General features: G+C 41.0%; 1 protein-coding gene across 20 annotated transcripts in view; it reads left to right on the top strand.

The window, feature by feature from the left end:
* Window positions 1–19,295, top strand: part of dmd (dystrophin) — a 458,768-nt gene that overhangs the window by 42,735 nt on the left and 396,738 nt on the right. The window contains exon 1 of one of the 20 annotated variants that reach the window (XM_035998540.1): window positions 3,543–3,903. The exons of the other annotated variants lie outside the window; for them this stretch is intronic. The gene's annotated coding sequence lies outside the window, so the exon portion shown is untranslated. Of the gene's footprint in view, window positions 1–3,542; window positions 3,904–19,295 lie in introns of those variants that run through there. 20 annotated transcript variants of the gene reach the window in all.

The raw sequence follows: 19,295 nt of genomic DNA, 5'->3' as shown, positions 1-19,295 counted from the left end.
TTAGCTGTGTTAGCCTGTGTGATTATTTACAAAATACAACACTTAATCATCTAATGTAATCATTTATATTTTGGAAATGCTGAGAAATGAATAGCATCCATAATGACACCAAGCCTAGCTACCTAACAGCTAGCTAAGCATTCAACTAACCAAAGTGGATAGGGAGAACCTGGAAATAATTACATGTTTCATTAAAGTCAATGCATCATCAGTCAAGCTGATGGGCTGCGTTTAAAATGTTTTCATTCCGAAATCATTTTTATAGCTAATCTTGTCCAAAAGAAGCCCAAGGCTGATTGATGATGCATTAACTGTCAGGTTGCAGGCTTGGACCCAAGTGCAGGAAGGCGAGGAGTAAACAGCAGTTTGAATAAACAATCATTTTAATGAAACACAAGGAGACTTACAAACTTGTAAGCAGGAAAAGTTATCCAGAGAAAGCAGGAACATGGAAGGAAACACGGAAAAACTCCAGGAACACAAAACCACAGCAATACACAGGACAGAACTCTTCCCAAAAGACAGACGACAAATGAACGATCAACCAACAACAGACACAGAAAGCACAGAGACTAAATACACAAGTAAACAAGGGTTAACAAGAGACAGGTGACACAAGGGCTGGGAAACAGGTGAAAGACATCAGGGCGGGGCAGACAATCTCAAAGGTGGGAAAACCAAAAGACAGGAAGTAAAACAAGACAACCTAGGGAGAACCAAGGGGGTAAGCGTCTCCTCACAACCCGAGCCTCCTATGGCGCCAATTTGATGCTAATAAATCATCACCCCCCGTTAGCATTCCATTGACTGCCATTCAATTTGACGTCACTTTGACAGCGAATAACTTTACATCTAAAGCGTTTAAAGACTTTATTTGTCCATTGTTTATTTCTAAAGAAACACGACAATGTATAAAAGGCTCCATTACCTTGTACCTCACGTTATGGCTCCGTAGCAGACGTTGTGTAAAAATAGGCTAACGATTGTGTCATAACCACGGGACTTACTGTCGCATAGTAGAGGAATTACCGTACAGTACAGGAGAAGCTCTCAGACAGTTTCGTCTCACATTAGCTGTTTAAGTTTAATTACTAATGTTAACTAGCATTTTAGTTAGCAATAATTAGCCTGTGTCCATGTTATCTCCTTACATATACCTACGCTCTCCGTCTCTGCAAGATTGGGAATGATTGAGATTTCTCTTGGCACAGCTACCAGAAGACTTCCAACTTTCAGACAGGTTGCTCACGTCACATTTACGTCGTCTCTCTCAGTTGGAGGCTGCGCAGTAACGCTCGGCGCTCACCGGAAAAGTGCTTCTAATATCCTTCACTGGTCTCCGTCCAGAGCAACGGGATCTGTTGGTCCATTATATATATACTGTCTATGGGGGGGGGGGGAGTAACCGTGGGAGAAAAAAACCTTACTTTTTGTACTATTCCTACTTTTGTACATTTGTCCTATACACTAACTCCTGCCAAAGCCAGCATTTTTTTTTTAACCTTTATTTTACCAGGGAAAAATCACAATGAGATTAAAATCTCTTTTACAAGTGAGCCCTGGCCAAGAAGGCAGCATGTAGGTCGTCACATCATTAAGTTTGCTCTTCATTGTGTCCTTGCTCTGCAGTGATGATCCTGATGTTGGCCCTGTTATTGATTATTTTACTAATTGGTGTAAAGCCTCATTTTTAACCCTTAATGTGGCAAAAACCGAAGAGATGGCAGTAGATTTCAGGAATTAGTGATCAGTCACATAAATATTTAGGGGCTGTCTTAGACAAAAAAAATTGACCTTTGTGTATCATGTCAACGTGGTGTTTAAGAAAGCCAACCAGTGCTTGTATTTCTTTCGTAAGCTTTTTTTTTGGGAGATTTTTTGGGGGACATTTTAGGCCTTTATTATATAGGACAGCTGGAGATGTGAAAGGGGAGAGAGAGGGGGAATGACATGCATTAAAAGGGCCGGTTGGAGTTGAACCTGCGACCACTACGACAAGGACTGAGCCTTTGTACATGGGGCGCACGCTCCAACAGGTGAGCTATCCAGGCTCCCCAAGCTTTGAAATTTTAACATTGATGTGACTCTGATTCAAATCTTTTACTGTTGTTTTACTGAATCACTTCTTACTTATACCTTAGTATATGGTTTACTGAACCAAAAAGACTAAAAAATTACTTCGGGGATAGTGAAAGTGTGCGGGAAAATTGCAGGCACTACTCTGACCGATCTCTACAATTTATTTAAAGCGAGGGTTTTTAAGAAGGCAGAGTCAATATTAGCAGACCACAACCACCCTCTGTCACAGGCATTTCAGTTGCTCGCTCCCTACTGGCCATAGTTACAGCCTTCCTAGTTGCAGGACTAACAGATTTACAAACTCATTTATCACTGCCATACGTGCACCGAATGGTTAATCCATGTTATTTTTGTTGTTGTCTTTTGTAATCATTGTATGTGTTGGTTGCTGGCTGTATCACAAATTGACCCTCGGGCATAATAAAGACTACCTTACCTAATGTCTTACTTATATAAGTAATTGTTTCGAAAGCGCAATTAATATTTGCTTTCAGTGTGTGGTAATTGTCTTACAATTTTCTGCTTTCTGCTTTTCCTCCACTAACTTTCAGAGGAAAATATTGTACCCTTTTCCCCACAGTTATCTGACAGGTACTACCTTTACTCAAGTAGCCTACTACTGTACAGCACTCCACCAATGTTACTTGTCACAAGGAGCACTAGACAGCCTGTGAACACAGTTGTGTAATGTCTGCTGTGGCTCTGGATGAACTTTGTCTGAGAAAATAACCCTTAAAAAATAACCGTGATGTCATACTGATGTCACATGGGTTATCTCAGGTTGGGCTCGATAGTTTGCGTGTGTAGTTTAAAAAAAGAGAGCATCCAAATGAAAGAGAGTATTGAGTTGCATTATGGGAAACTACAGCACCATTACACAGCATTGACAGTGGGGTCTTAGACTCTCACCCTCTACTGAACTCTACTTGTCAGCCTGTAGAAACCACCTCAAACAGAGGGGAGGATATAAAAGAGAGAGAGAGAAATAAATATAGAGAGAGAGAGAGAGAGAGAGAGAGAGAGAGAGAGAGAGAGAGAGAGAGAGAGGGAGGGAGGGAGGGAGAGAGAGAGAGAGAGAGGGAGGGAGAGAGAGAGAGAGGGAGGGAGGGAGGGAGCGAGAGAGCGGGAGGGAGGGAGAGAGAGAGAGAGGGAGGGAGGGAGGGAGGGAGAGAGAGAGAGAGAGGGAGGGGGCGAGAGAGAGAGAGAGAGAGAGAGGGAGAGGGAGGGAGGGAGAGAGAGAGAGAGAGAGGGAGGGAGGGAGAGAGAGAGAGAGAGAGAGAGAGAGGGAGGGAGGGAGAGAGAGAGAGAGAGGGAGAGAGAGAGAGAGAGAGAGAGAGAGAGAGAGAGAGAGAGAGAGAGAGAGAGGGAGGGAGGGAGAGAGAGAGAGAGAGAGGGAGAGAGAGAGAGAGAGAGAGAGGGGGAGATTCTTTGCCTGTTGTACACCGGACCACGCCAGACGGTGAGAGCGCCGCCGGAGGAGGAGTCTCGGCCACTCTGTAAGCGGCACCGGGAGGCTCTCAAACAACAGGACTATTTGTGATTGACAGCGAGCGGAGAAACGGCCGGAGCACTCCGACACACTTCAGTGTAGCCCTTCATGTTCGGCTTTGACACCTAGACACACACATTAACATACGCACCTACATCAGCCGTGCTTGCGCGTTCACCTGGATAAGCAGAAGGTCGGTTACGCACGGCTTGGGGAATTTGGAGAACACCTTCGGCATTTAGCCTACCTGTTCAGCTGTGCGAGAGCGGCTCAGCCCGGCTAGGCGGGATTATAGGCAGCTGAGATGGAAAGCGGCTAGAAAGGCACGTTTTCAGGTAAGACCCTGGAAAGCAGGCTGGGATGATTGTTGATAGAATGCGCACCAAACACTTGAAGTCATCTCTTCCGCTGGCGTTTCCGGCGGTTTGGGTGCAATTTATTTAAGTCAAAACAAGTCCAGCTAACGTGAATGTCACGAGAGCAGCTGCACGCGACTGTCAGGTCATTTTAACAGGAGACAGGAATTTGGAAGATTAGTCTTGAGGCGAGTTTGGTGAATTCCGCAGCTTATTATCTTCATGTTATAGGAATAAACTCTGTACGACAGGCGGTCAGGGCGGTGTTATGCAAGACTTGCAAGTGATAGGCTATGAAATTCCTCAGCATTTAGCGCGTGCGTCTGTGCGCGCGCGTGTGCGTGTTTGCAAGGGATTATCTTTTAATGCTATCTAACACATTGGATCTGTATTGGTTTATTGGCAACACATGTTTCTGTTCTGTCATTCTAATACAGTGTCATTAAATTTAGAGAGGGAGACTTAGCAACGAAGGACATCCACACTCAGCTCTGTGTGTGTGTGTGTGTGTGTGTGTGTGTTTTAGTACGCGCGCGCGTGGTACGCGTGTTGAGTGTATCCTGTCTCGCTCACACTTTCAACGTCTACAACCCCTTTTTTAATCTCTTGTTTTGTTTACCCTTTACATGAGGCAATGACAGCTCACTCTGAGCCAGCTCCACGTTATAAATAAAGGTTAAACTGGATTTAATAAACTCTTCAACAAAAGAGCTTAGTTTCCATTGCCTAAAATAATTAGGAGCAGCTTGATTTTTGTATAGAAACATTTTTCTATATCTCAGACCTGGACTGACAGCCAATTAAAGCTGGCTATTATATAGCAGCATATGATGAGTGGATACTTGGAAAAAAATACACTGCACAGCAAGGCCCAGAATATAAGGATGATCCCTGGGGAGATGAAAATAGCACAAATTATGTTGGATCACATAAACTCACTATAGACCAGCTCACGTTTATTATAACTTACACACAGGGATAAAATAGTCAATATATCAAAGCAGATGAAAATACTTTAAAGTACAATAAGGCTACTATAAATCCACTATTGAGCATCACACCTACACAAGTCCCTTTGGGCATATTGATACCACACAGCGTGAGACAGAAATAATATAAAGTACAATCAGGTTACTATAAACCAATGTGAAAAGCATGAGTTTAAAGTGACCCCACTAAGACATAAACGTGTTTTACTATAGGAGATACAAATATGAGAAAATCAAGGAAATCAATTAAGTATTAAAAAAAACTCTATACAGTCACTAGGGAAACACATATGAAACAAATACAAAAGCACTTCTTATATTTCAAAAGAGCCATAAAAGTTAACAAAATCAAGAACTACAAACCTGTTTGTCATATTAAATGTTAAATTCAGAGATGAAGTAGATTTTAAAGCAGTACTAATCATGGATAACTTAATCGAAATGTTGTTTAAAGACCTTTTCCAGATATGTTTAAAGAAAAATACATATTTACATATACAAATTATTCAAAATAAGGTTTAAGTAATAATTTGTGTCTGGTATGTTTTTTTTCTGCAAATCAAAATTAAATTTATAAAAAAAAATTAATGTTATCTTTCTCCCTCAATAAAAATACAGTTTCTGATTTTATTTATTTCTTTTTTTATTTCTTTTTTTAAGTTCAACAGCTGGACCTAAGATGTCTCCTACTTTACTGTTAGTGAGGGCTTTAAATAAAGGCTGTACAATTCAGAGACTTGGTATTTTAAAACTTTACAAATCATGTCTAAAGTCAAAAGCAAATTACCAACTGAAAGTATCCAAGAATTGTTTAAAATGAGAAAACCAATATGACTTGAGAGGAATATGAATGTTAGAAAAACACATGCTGTGGACTAATGTAAAAATAAAAAATGTATTTCGGTTAAAGAGCTGAATTTATGAAACTGTTATAGAGACAAACTGAAAATATGTACTTTAAAAAATATATATTAAAAATGTATTAGTAGGGACTGCTACTATTTAATGATTCTTTTTTGGCATTTCCACCTTTAATCATCAGGACAGCATAGATATGAAAGGGGAGAGAGAGGGGGAAGACATGCAAGAAATTGTCACAGGTTGGATTTGAACACTGGATCTCTGCATCGAGGAATAAACCTCTACACATGGGCACACGCTCTACCAACTGAGCTACCCGGGTGCTGAGGAGTGCTACTTTTTTAGGTTAAAAGGTAGTGTATTGTGAAAAAGGGTAGGCTCAATACACTTTTTGGTCTGTAGAAAATCTTGTTTTCTACTGTCTGTTTTGTTGAGAGTAATTGCCATGTTTCTTTTCTTTATTTTATCCCAAATAGTGAATGACAAAGTCCTGCAATTAATGAGTTCCTGCTCACACAAAGATGTTCACTGAAAAGTCCCCACAGCAGTATCATAGCAGTATCATACTTATTTTTCCATTAGAGACCGACTATCCAGCTGATCGTTCCACCCTGCATTGCGTGCTTGGCTGTCGGGGCAGTTTAGACTCTCCGTCGGTAGCCCAGTGGCCGTGAGCCTGAGCCAACTGTGACTAGTAAACAAACAACACATACCCATACTTCCTGTCTGTTTGTAGTCCTCTCCCCTCAGGGGAGGGTTTGGCGCCAGCGCCAACTGAGCCTGGTAGGTGAGACTTATTAGTGTGCAGGCCGTCTGTGCATGGCTGAGAGATGTAAGATCCCTTTCACGCTCCTATGACAACATCCAGGAGTGATGTTATATGATGGTTAAAGTGTCTTGTGATAAAAGGGAGGCTTGGCCCAGTCACTGAGTGTGTGTAATTGAGTGAGTCAGTTTGTTAACATCATCATATTCGGGTGTGAGGCAATATCCCCATTTGTCAAACGCCATGTAAACACCACACCCCTATTAAAAGCATAGTTCTCATAACCCGGTTAACAGACCTAGAGAACTCCTTCAGTAACCAGGGTATTTCTGCATGTATACACCTTAACAGAGTATGATCAGTTTAAGCGTATGCGTGGTTGGTATGGAGTGGTTTTTGAACCGGAAATAATCCGTCAGGGCTGTGAGTCGTAGTCGTTGCTATGATACCAAACAATAAAACGAATCAGTGGTAGGCCATCGGCAGCAAAGAGTCTGCGGTTTTAATCCCCGCCGAGGTAGCAGCGGATACCCGGAGATGGCTAAACGATTGTCCATCTCTGGGGCTGTCAACGTTGTGTCTCGGCAAAAAAGTTGAGGGATCGAACAGTCCATCGCTGCGGCCGCTGGCTAACGTTATTGTTAAATAACGCTAATGAAGTTAGCTTGCTAATTACACCCGACAATGGTTAGACATAATGAGCTGAACAAGTTGTCAGTCATGTGGTGAGAGCACTGTGCTTTCCTACAGCGAAAACACACCGCAAGCTATAGCGCCGCGAATAGCCGCAAAGCGTAGATTCCTGCCTGATCGCTGCTAGTATGAACGGACAGATTGGATAACATGGGCGCCGAAATTAAAATAGCTTCGCTTCACGGCGCTTTAGGCTATTCGCAGGGCTTCTGCGCCCGGTGGGTTTTGGCTGTTATGCTGTGACAAGGGTGTATTAACGAAGCATTAAAGCCGTTTCATGCTTCTTGCTTTCAGCGCGTTCTGCGCGTTCAGCGCGTTCAACGCGTTCAGCGCGGTGCGGTCGGCGATATGATGCAAATGCGGCCTGGCCGACTTTATGTGGAGGGTCTGCGGAGGGTCTGATCGCTGAGCCGCTCACCTCCAAGATTTTGTAACAATGCGGATGCTTTCGCATAGACCGCGTTGCAATGATTGGCTACAGTAGAGAAGAAGTCCGTTCTTTGAGCCGGTCGGACCTCAATCAGTATGAAAGACCAGATGGTTCACGCCGACCACATGCACACCATCCGCAGCGCCCTGAACGCGCTGAACGCGCTGAACGCGTTGAACGCAATGGGGCTGGGACGATTCGTCGACGTAGTCGACGTCATCGATTACGTAAATGCGTCGACACAAATAATCTGCCGCCTGAACTACGTTGAGTCAAAAAAAAAATAAAAAAGCATCTGAGCGCAAGCTTATCTGTCCTGTCTGCATATTGACAGACAGCGGAGCTTCGACACAGACACGTGCGCGCGCAGAGGTGCGGGAGAGACACGTGCGCGCTCACAGGTGCGGGATAACTACGTCGGCTCTGCAGTTATGTTGAAGTCCCAGAGAGTCACTGTAATGCTGATAAAGTGGTTTCAAGTGTGGTTACAGTTTTCAAAACTTCATGCAGACAGCGTTTGCTGCGATATGATATTAATGGCAAACCGAAAGCATTCGTGGTGACACTTCCTCCTGAGACATGCAGGCACAACAGTGGTTTCTGTGCCCTGGTGACTGACTGACAGGCTGAGGAGTAAGGCAAGGCAACTTTATTTCTACAGCACTTTTCAGCAACAAGGCAACTCAATTACATTCCTTTGCACTTAAGTTAGTTCTCCATTAGTTCAATGTTGACAACAGGGCAGTCATCAAGTTTATTGTTAAAGGTTTGTGTCATTATGCAGTTTGCACTAAAAAGTCTTTGTTGTTTACATTCCTTTGCATTTTAGTTAGTTCAATTATTACAGTTCGGATTGATACCAATCCTGAGTATCTGACTGGCGCACCTCTATCCAAAAGCACAACCAGTTTTATTAATGTTACTCTGAGTGAGCAGTGTTACCAGAATTTTTTTAATTTTGACAACTGTTTTGATTCACAACTAAGGTGGAAAATAAATGTTTTGTGTTTAATGTATTTTTGTTGATGTTGAAATGGATTTTAAGACAGCAAAGCAAATACAGGCTACTCTTTTTGCACTTGCTCTGTTTACTTTAAGTTTTTATTTTTGTATTCCTCCTGAAAGTGACTTTATTTTGGCTTCAGGTTGCACTACAAATTAATTTTACTTGAACAGTGCAGTGTTAAACAATTTTAATAAATAGAGATTTGAACCTTATTGAAATTTGTTTTGTGTAAATTGTTAATAATTGAGCAATGGTAAAATAATCGCTAATTGAAAAATTAATCGTTAGATTAATCGAAAAATTAATCGATAGATTAGTCGACTAATCGAAAAAATAATCGCTAGATTAATCGTTTAAAAAAAGTTCAAGTAATTCACACCTAGATCCCAAAACTGTACAAGTGAACTGTGTGTGTGTGTGTGAGGAAAGTCTTTAGGACCCAATACACTAGACTTATCAAGCTGTAAGATGCTTTTGTGCTAATACATTGAGCATTTTCCACCACAAAGATGTTGCATGTATGTGTCAATGAGAGGTCCTTAAATCCAGTGCATTTACTGATGAACTCTCTGTGCTTGTATGACCTAAAATGCATGTATTTGTTCATGACAGTGAATGAATGTGTGTTTTTTGTGTGTGTAAGAGGCACATGTACCATTGGTCGACATTTTAGTAAACTGGCAGTTATCCTGCACCTACCCCATTAAATAAATGTGGGATTTCTGCTCTGTTTTTACACCGATGGATAGAAGCAGCTATTATAAAAGCAGCATTTCGATTTTACCCTCCCTGACCTCCGTGTGTGTGTGTGTGTGTGTGTGTGTGTGTGTGTGTGTGTATACATGAGTTTCTTGGCTATATAAGAGCGTTGAATAGAAAATAAAAATGTTTCACTTCAAGCCATTCCTCCTATTCCAACTTTGGGAAATATTTCTGAAATAATTGCATTCTTCTGCGTTCATCAAGTTTTCCCTGACTGTAGTTCAGATGTACATCACAAGTAGTTATTACTAGATTTTCTAAAATATTCTGTGAACATGGAGTGATAGAAACCAAATCCAGTTTATGATAATCAGGTGCTAAAGGGTGATTCTATTCTACGAGTTATTCATACAGCAGCTATTTTAAATTCATATCACACAGTACAAGCTGCCATACTGTAAGATTCACATCATACAGCTACAGAATATTTTATTTATTGATTCATCTGTCAATTATTCTTTGAATAAGCAATTTGTTTATTCTGTAAAATGTAAGGAACATATGTAAAAAGGCCCCATGATGTATCTTCAAATCACTTATTGCGTCTCACCAAATGTCCCAAAACTATGATATTCAATTACCATAAAGATATAAAACAACAACAAAAAGCTGAAAGTCTTCATGTTTGAAAACTGATATTAGCAAATGTTTAGCATTTCTGCAATATAATTAACTAGCTATTATCAACTACATTCTAGCCCTGTATGTAACTAATAATTACTAAGTAAGATGGAGATATTACTTTTTTACTTTTGATTTTCCTCTTTGATGATAATACTTGTTTACCTTAACTTAAGATTTTGAATGCAGGACTTGTAATACAGTGTTTGCACAGTGTGGTATTGTTACATGTACTTGAGTAAAGGATCTAAATACTTTTTCCACCACTGACCCTAAGCATGACACAAGTTCAAAATGGCAGAACCTCAGCTAGGGTTATAAGGTCAGCGAGTCCTTGAATAAGTCATGAAACTCTTCTGACCTCCAGTAATGTTCTGTAACTGACCTCTGAGTAATATTCTTCCAAAGTGAAGCATTACTTTAACAGTCAGGAAAGGACAGTCCTCATAAGTATAGTCATACAAGTGTGTGTCAGGCTGTGTGTTTGTCCTGTATGTTGCTTCCCAGGCACCAGGTGCACACTGGGATTTGCCACACTGGGTCAGCTCAGCTCCACTCACCTCATTATCCTCTTTGGACAAGGACAGACGTAATCTCCCTCTCCCCCCTCCCTTCCATCCCTCTGTCTCATTTTTCTCTCTTCTCTTTTTCTACCTTTCTGTGTACCTGAATCTTGTTCTATTTTTGTCATCTCTTTTTTTGTTGTTGCTATTTTTCCCACTGTCACCCCCACCCTCTCTTTCTCTGTTTCTCTCGTATTGCATAGTCTCTCCATCCTCTGTCTCTATTTGTGTGGATTGATTAGTCTAGTCAGCTGTTACAGTTGTTAGGTGACGAAGCCCTCTCACCACGCTTGGTTTGGTGGGTTAGGGTTGCTAGGGTAGGGGTGGTAGGACGGGAGGGGGTTGAATGGGGGGATGCCATCCCGCCATCCATTAAGCTGAGGTGCATTATTATTGTTCTGTCACCCTTGGCGGTCTACCTCTCACCGCCTAATACGCCCCTGTCACATCCTGGGGGACCTGCCGTGACTGAGCGAGCAATGCTTAAAACTGTGTGTGTAAAAAGAAGAGAGAGAGACAGAGGAGGGACATGAAACAAAGAGAAGAAAGGGTTGGTATCTAACTGGAAAGCAAATGTGAATCAAACGTATGGAGTGTCATTACAAAAAGAAGGTGGCAATAAACTTGTCATGTCATACATTTTGGAGCTGATTCCAATCACGGGGCGGATACATAAATTATTTTTTACTTACGTTAACATTGCGAGATAGGGCGTTTGTGCTGCATTCATGTGGTGTCAGAATAATCAGAAAAATGAGTTGCCGAAGCACATAGTACTGAATTTCATCTGGTATTAAAATCCAATCTGAGTGATCCGATCACAAGTGGACAGCTGTAAGTACAGGTGAGAATGCACCCAGGGCGCATTGAGGATGCATTAATATCTGATCACTCGGACTGCATTCAGAGGTGGTTTATGCCACATGTAGTCTATATCGACGGCATTTCATTCCACAGGATGTCCCTCATTTCGGCAAGATGTCCGTCACCTTCCGCTTTCTTTGTGTTGGCATTTTAAACTTTGGTGGATTTATAAGGACTATAACTGCTCCTCAGATCTCTGCATGGTAAATCGAGACAGCTAGCTAGACTATCTGTCAAATTTTCTGTTGCACGACTAAAACAACCTTTGAACATACACATTCCACCAAAACGAGTTCCTTCTCGAGGCTATTTTGCAGAGGCACCGTTGCTCCGTCCGGGGCTTAGCGACGCCCAAGACAATTGGGATTGGTTTAAAGAAATGCCAGTAAACCACATTTTTGTGCTCTGGTGTCTCACAGTGCTGTGGAGGAAGGTCTGGCAATGCGAGACTAGGCCACATGTGACCACATTCTTTTAGCCATGTGTACGGTAATGTGTCCTGGGACACATTAAGGACCACCTCATCTAAATTATTAATCATGTCAAAGAAACCACTGAGACTGAATTGTGCAATTCAGATTAGGGCTTTGACTCCGAACTTCGATATTCAAATATAATTCGAATATAAAAAAAAATATTGATATTCGAACGAATATTAGGCAGCCCTTAATATTCGAATTTCGAACCTGTTATGGGCATTATTTTTTTGTTAATGTGTTTGCTTGTAAACCTTGTTTTCAATTCAGAATCTGAGGCTTTTTCACGCATTTCAAAATGTAAACACGTCACGGCGACGCACGTCGCTCGGCCGCGGCTTGGTAGCGCATTTCCCCCGACTCATTTCCTGGTTCTCCTTCTCCATAAACAACGTAAAATCAAGGAGAGGGTTAATTTCTCCTGCTCCGGATGTCTCACCGTGGTCAGAAAACACAGGGGAGACGATTTGTTTCTCTCTCTATGACTCTAGAGTCGCTACTCGCTCTGAAGCTACCGGTAATCACCGTCACTCTCTCACAACACACACTCCCCACACACACACACACACACGCGGCTCGACGCACACACCAGCGCAAAAGTATAAACATCAGACCACTTACGTAGGCCACGGTGAAATATCCGACCTTCCTGTTGAAAGCATACTGTTTGTGTTTAATCCAGGATCTGACTTTTAATTTAAAAAAAACAGTGGCGGCAGTGTGTTCTTCTTCTGACAACATCATTGCACGCCTACTGACTGATACACTGCCCTCTGGTGGACAGAACATATACAAAGTTTGATACCCATATAAGCCTTACTGAAGGCATTTAATGGTCAAAATATTATTAATAAATATTCAAATATATTTGAATATTAATATTAATAAACAAACGAACTTCGAATATGATTTTTGGGCAAAAGTCAAAGCCCTAATTCAGATATTATTATACTGTCGGTGATCCTGAGTGGTCAAAGCAGCGGCTGTAACGATGGAACAGCTTTATTTCCTGTACATTTTTCACACTAAAAGTCCTCCGTTATTCAAAAGCTTTTATTGTGAAGCAGCAAAATCTCATTGACATCCTTTTCCTCTGCAAATCTCACAATTTGAAACATCCTCTGAAAACAGGCAAATCTCAACGAACCACTAAGTTGACATCAACTCGGTGGCTCCTCCTTATTTGGCTCTAGTCTCTACCTTTGTCACGCCCCAACATTTACATAGGCTACACCACTGATCTGAGATCAGGTAGTCTTCTGAATAGGTTGCGCAGATCTCAGAAATTGTATACATTGTTCGTCTGCTACCTCATCACTAAATTCACTTCTGAGACTTTTTTTATGCGAGAACCAATGTTACGTACCCTATTAGGAGACCTTTAATATCTGATATGTTGGATTCATGTTCAGACATTTTAACTTTTGAAAAAAAATTAACAAATATTTGAGGCCCCCCTGTTGAAGATCTCTGGTGTAGATTCACGACTAAAACGTGATTTCCAGACTACATAAGATTGAGGAAGAGCAATCCTTTATCATGATAGTATTACAGTCTGTTGCATTAGTTAGCAGCCGGCAGTGCAAAATCCACAGCATGTACATCTGTGCATTTTCTAAAATGTTATCCGTGATTACAACTGGGGTGTTTGATTGGAAATGAGGAATGAGAGGAAATGAAGGAAGATTGTTTGAGAAGAAAAGTTCGGATAAGGGGTGAGAAGGGCAAATAGTGGAAAATGTAGAAAGTGAGAGCATGAATTCCTCCTCGTATTTACATTACTGGACTGTCTGACCACCTGGCTGAATACAGCAATGAAGTGTGTGTGTGTCTGTCTAACCAGCTGAATTGAGCCATGGAAAGAGATAAAACCATGAATAGCTTAACGGTTGCCTGTGCGTGTGTGTGCTGGCAGAAGCCGTGATTGTATTGACAGCTATCCTTAAGCAGCACTCAGGCCCTTGATAAATCAACTGGCCCCTCATCATGTGAGAGACTGTTTATGTGACATCACAGACTCCCATTAAATCCTCCCAAGCCCTGGTTCTGTGTGTGTGTCTTTGTGTGTAATTGGCAAACAGGGTTGCGATAGGGTTAAAAGGAAGGATAATTAGAGGAGTAAGGTGAAAAAATAAAGCCTGGGGCCAGGGTGACAGAGAGAAATATACCATAATCCAGCTGCTTGATCATCTTTCAAGTAACAACCTGCAACAAATGCCATTTGGCCTCTCTCTAATACACAGGGCCTGAAGTTAACTTTTTTGACCACCAGCCACTGTGACAGGTGGATTTAAAAATCCACCTGCCACAGTTTTGTTTGCCTCATAAAGGTGAAAAATAGGAATTGCTGTGTCTCTATGATCCTATCCTGTCCTATTGGCTATCCTGTCCTATACATGGTAGCCTACTCGTGGACATTGCGCCGTCATCACGTGCTGTAGTAGGGGGGCCCGCCTTGATAATCCTGCATAGGGGCCCGGTGTTGGCTCAATACGCCACTGCATATCAGAGATGAGATGAAAATCAGGAGTAGCCTACGCGCACCACAACAACAAAAAAACACTGGTGAATGTGCACCATAACACATGGGCAGTCCCTCAAGGATTTCTTGGCCTTTTTTTGAGATTGTTGCAGCCCAAAATGCCTGATTTCGTGGGAGCTTTTGTAAAAAATTGCATTTTCTTTTGTATGTTTGTTGCAATGAAGTTGCGGAAGATAGTGAAAGTTGCAAAAAAAGTTGCAATTTTTTTTGTATAGTTCTTTAAAAATAAAAAGGAAACTTGTTTTGGGGCGAATAATAATTATTACTATTAATTAATTACTCTGGGCTGAGATTTCCTAGGAACCTTACCAAAAAGGCTCAGAATGCTGCAAATGTTGGTATAATATGAAAATGGCTGGTGGATTTAAGACAAAAAATAGTAATTTATTGAATGAATCAAATATGAACATATATGTCACTGTCAGTGGCTTGTTGATCTTGACATTGTTAGTTAATTTCCTGTCCTAGCCTGGGACACACATTCATACAGTTTGATGAAGTACTTATTGGGCTTTAAATTATCATTGCACTTACAATAACGTAGCTGTCCTCAATTTAGTTAATTTCCTGTACGTCTCATCTCTGGTTTTTCCTGCATCCACTGTGTGTGATTGTGTGTGTGTTTATGTGTGTGTGCGTGCATCAGTCGCGGGGAGAACGGAGCAGCCCCGCCTGCTGCAGACAGCCGACAGAAATTGAAACCGCAGCAGCTTCCAACGACTTTAGAGAGAAAAATCGTTACAGTGTACATTGATGTTAAAAAAAAACATCTTGTCTCGTCTTCATATCAGAAACAAGGAAATGAATTTGACCTGTTCTCACTCCCACTTGGTCAGTGGCTGCAGCAGCCACTGACCAAGTGGCTGGTCCGGGCCCGTAAGCAACCGCATACCCTGCTTACCGATAGTTACACGTCTGAATCACTCAATTCTCATCTCATTGGCTACCTGCCAATGTGGCAGGTAGATTGACAGTGTTACCCGCCAATTGCAAAATTCATCCGCATTTGGCGGGTGGTCGGGTGTTAATTTCAGGCCCTGCTAATACAGCACAATAATATAATGAGAGCATGTACATTCTCAACATAGACGGTAAAAATAATTAACAGAGCATCCTTTTCTGAAAAGTGAAGCCAATGCTGTAGTGCCTTAAACCTGCATTCTATCTAATTTACAGTAGGGGACGACTCGACTGGTTGCAAAAAGAAGCCGGCTTGCATAGAAGTCTATGAGAAAATGACTCTACTTTTCACTTGATTTATTACCTCAGTAAAATTTTCATGATGAGTATACTGTATGGTCTCAATCGTTAGTATTCTCAATTAACATAAAGAACATGAATATGTACTAGAAATTACTTTAGGAAAACAATGTTCAAGCAATTTAAAATTGTCCTCATGTTTTCAACAAACAGCTAAACAGCATCTCTATATGAATTGATAGAGGCGTGTGTCACAGCGCTTCACACCAGCCTTGTTTAGTCGAGTTGAACCGGACCCTGTAGCTTTTACCGCTTTGGTGCGGTTAATTTCGGTCGGTGTGAATGCCGGACTTGAACTCTGGTGTGGACCAAACAACTGTTCTTTGGTCCGCGTCTTTGGTCTCGAACCGCTGTCAAGTGAACTCTGGAGTGGTTCATTTCTGGTTGCAGCCCTCTAAAGTCTGCTGATATGCACTCCAGATCAACACCAACATGAACAGAACATGACATCGCTCCATGATGTACGATATGCAGGAACATATTGGCAGGGGTTTGTTGTCTTTTTCCTGCTAACTGTATAATAATTGAACAACATTTCCACCAGACAACTTTTGTTTACAATTTCTGGATCTTTCTGGATATGGATGAGGTTTGACTTTGTGAACGCAAACTAGAAACACAAACCAGTTGGAAAATCGAAACAAGGTATCATCCTCATAATTGGTTTGATTCCATTAGGTGTGAACCCGACCCTCATGATTGATAGGACATTCTATGTTAGCATAACTGTGCTGAATCTCTACAATAGAAAGTCTTGTTGCATTAACTGTTAACTGTTCATGTTTGCATTGTAACCATGGATAAATAGACAACAACCACAAGGATTTCAAGAATGAAAAAGTCTCAATTTGGAGTTATAAGCAGTGATAATTTTGAATGATTTCTAAAAAGAATAATTTATATGCAACAGACATCGGACAAGGTTTGGCTGATTCATCAGTATGTGTATTACATTAGTGTGTTCCAGTTTGATTGTTTAATGACAGTTGGTATAAGGTCTGCAAAACTGCATCAATCAGGGTTAAAGGTTAATAGAAAATACAAGTAAAAGATGCAGAAAGACCACAGCAATGATGACTTCACACCATCATCGTTTGCCTTTAACTGCATTGGGAACACTTAACTGTAAATGTTGTTAATTTAGACCGTTTTGACAGTTTCTCCCATATAAACTGTCTCCATTAACACCAAAGTGATGGGCTAAAGGGCTTTTGGACCTGGGTGCTACAGTATTTAACAATTAGATGGCTGAGCTCATTCATTCATTATTGAGATGATGCCAGGATGAAAACTAAGGGGGAAGTGTGCCTAGATGGAAAACTGCCTTTGCACTGTGCTGCATTTATATGGCCTATTGTATTTTGCTCTCTTCAGGGATCTTAATCGATTTTACAGCATATGGTTTGACAATGTTTAGTCTATAGGGCGGTGTGGTGACAGAACAGGGTTCAAAAGCCTTCACAGTGTAAACTCAGTTAGCAAGGAACATAAATTCACATAAAAAATAACACACAAAAAACACATAAAAAAATCCTGTGTGCGTCACAGGCTAAAGCTTAACAATACCGCCATGTGTATCTGCATTTCTGCCTTTTGGTTTTCTTCTAATCAAGGTCAGTGTGTATAGAGACTGGGCCACTAAACAGAGGAGTGATATCTTTGGGACTTGCTCTGGTATAAAGGAGATCCTTGCTGCAGACAGATCACTTAGTAAAGTAAAGGAGGCGCTAACACTATCATTTTACAGACTAATATTTTACTAATGTTCTATTTATCCATAAACATCAGAATGAGAAAAATAGTGTATATAGTGTGATAGCAGGAAAATCAACAACAGTAATATTTTCAAACCTCTCAACACAATTATTTGTTAAGACTTACAGTGGTGGCTGTGGCTCATGTGGTAGAGCGGTCGTCCAATTGGAAGGTCGGCAGTTTGATCCCTGGCCCCTGTAGTCTACATGAAGTGTCCTCGGGCAAGACACTGAACCCAGAATTGCTCCAGATGCTGCACCATCAGTGTGTGGATGTGCGTGAATGTCTATCTGATGAGCAGGTGGCACCTTGTATGGCAGCCTCAGCCACCAGTGTATGAATGTGTGTGAATGGGGTGAATAGTGCCTGAAGTGTGTAAAGCACTTTGAGTAGTCGTTAAGACTAGAAAAGTGCTATATTCTGCTACAGTATATTTCTGTTGCAGTCCATTAACCATTACAGTCTCATGATTAAACAGGATCTCTCAGTTCACAAGTCTCTAAATACAAGAAGACCAGGATGGAATTATATATATTGCCAATGAGGCAACCCACTATGATGTGGTAAACTATCTGCACTTAACACTACATGGTGGCACAGAAAAAAACAACCTACTGAAACAGGCTATTTTATTTGTCAACAAGGAGGCACTCAATGATTATTTAAAGGCACATAATGCTGGCATTTGAACAAATATAGGTAAAGTTAATAAGTGCAATTGTTGATGTTTGCAACAAATATATAAAATAAATAGCTTAAAATTGAAGGTAATGTAAAAAAAAACCCTTCAAAAAATCTATTTGCCAAACAGTTCATTTCAATTTATACATATTACGTAAATTCTCTACCATAACTTCATAGATATTTCAATGATTTTGAATATATCCATCCATCTTGTTGCACCGTCACACGAGTCTCACAAGAGACACCATGTATCAAATGTATGTCTGTCATTGTTCCTCACCAGGAATTCATCGCTTACACTGGCTTAATTGGATAAAATATTTTCCATACCACCCTTGTCTGTTACTCAAGGAGCTGCGTTGCTTGTAGATATTTGATGACAGTCTTTTGGCGAAATGAATATTAACACAAAGTCTGAAATCGTAGTGCAGTCAACTCTAACATTTTTTTTTTTTTACACACAGCAAATTAGATTGGATTAAAAACATGGTAATTTGCCCAGTTGACAGTACAAATATGAAAATATTTCTATAAACAGTCTATAAACAGATAGACAGATGATTGGATGGAAGGATGAAAAGCGGGATGAGATACAAATGTATGTACAGCCAATCAATGAACTAACTCAACAGATAGAGCCATCTCTGGCCTGTTATGAGTTGCTGTTATATTGGCATTGCCGTTTCTGTTGCCAGGAAAAGTTCCAACTTCCTGCCCAGGTTAGTGCAGAACAGAGAGGTCGACGCAGATGGGAGAAAAGACAGGAGAGAAGCATAGTTGAAAGGCAGCCTGCCTGTTTGTGGTTATTTTTTAAAGAGGCTTTCCTTGTAGATTAAAGCAAAGGCTGCACAGAACAGCTCTGAAACGGAATTTTACATTTCTCTCTCAGTTTTTGTGGGGAGTGTTTTGCTTTGAGGAGTTCTAGTAGAGTTGAATTTGGTCTTATGATGTTGAATGCAGGTGCTTTTCTTTGGTCACACAATTCTTGTTTTTCCTGCAATGTTGTGGAATGTGGCTATACAAACCTTTAATTGGATGCAAACATTGAACACATTCTGGGAGACTGGAAAATATTGCACTGGCTGTATGAATACAATAG

The sequence above is a fragment of the Sander lucioperca genome, chromosome 24, assembly GCF_008315115.2.
Source record: "Sander lucioperca isolate FBNREF2018 chromosome 24, SLUC_FBN_1.2, whole genome shotgun sequence".
Taxonomy (NCBI): domain Eukaryota; kingdom Metazoa; phylum Chordata; class Actinopteri; order Perciformes; family Percidae; genus Sander; species Sander lucioperca.
The sequence above is the reverse complement of the archived record's forward strand: the minus strand, read 5'-3'. Positions and strand labels throughout refer to the sequence as shown.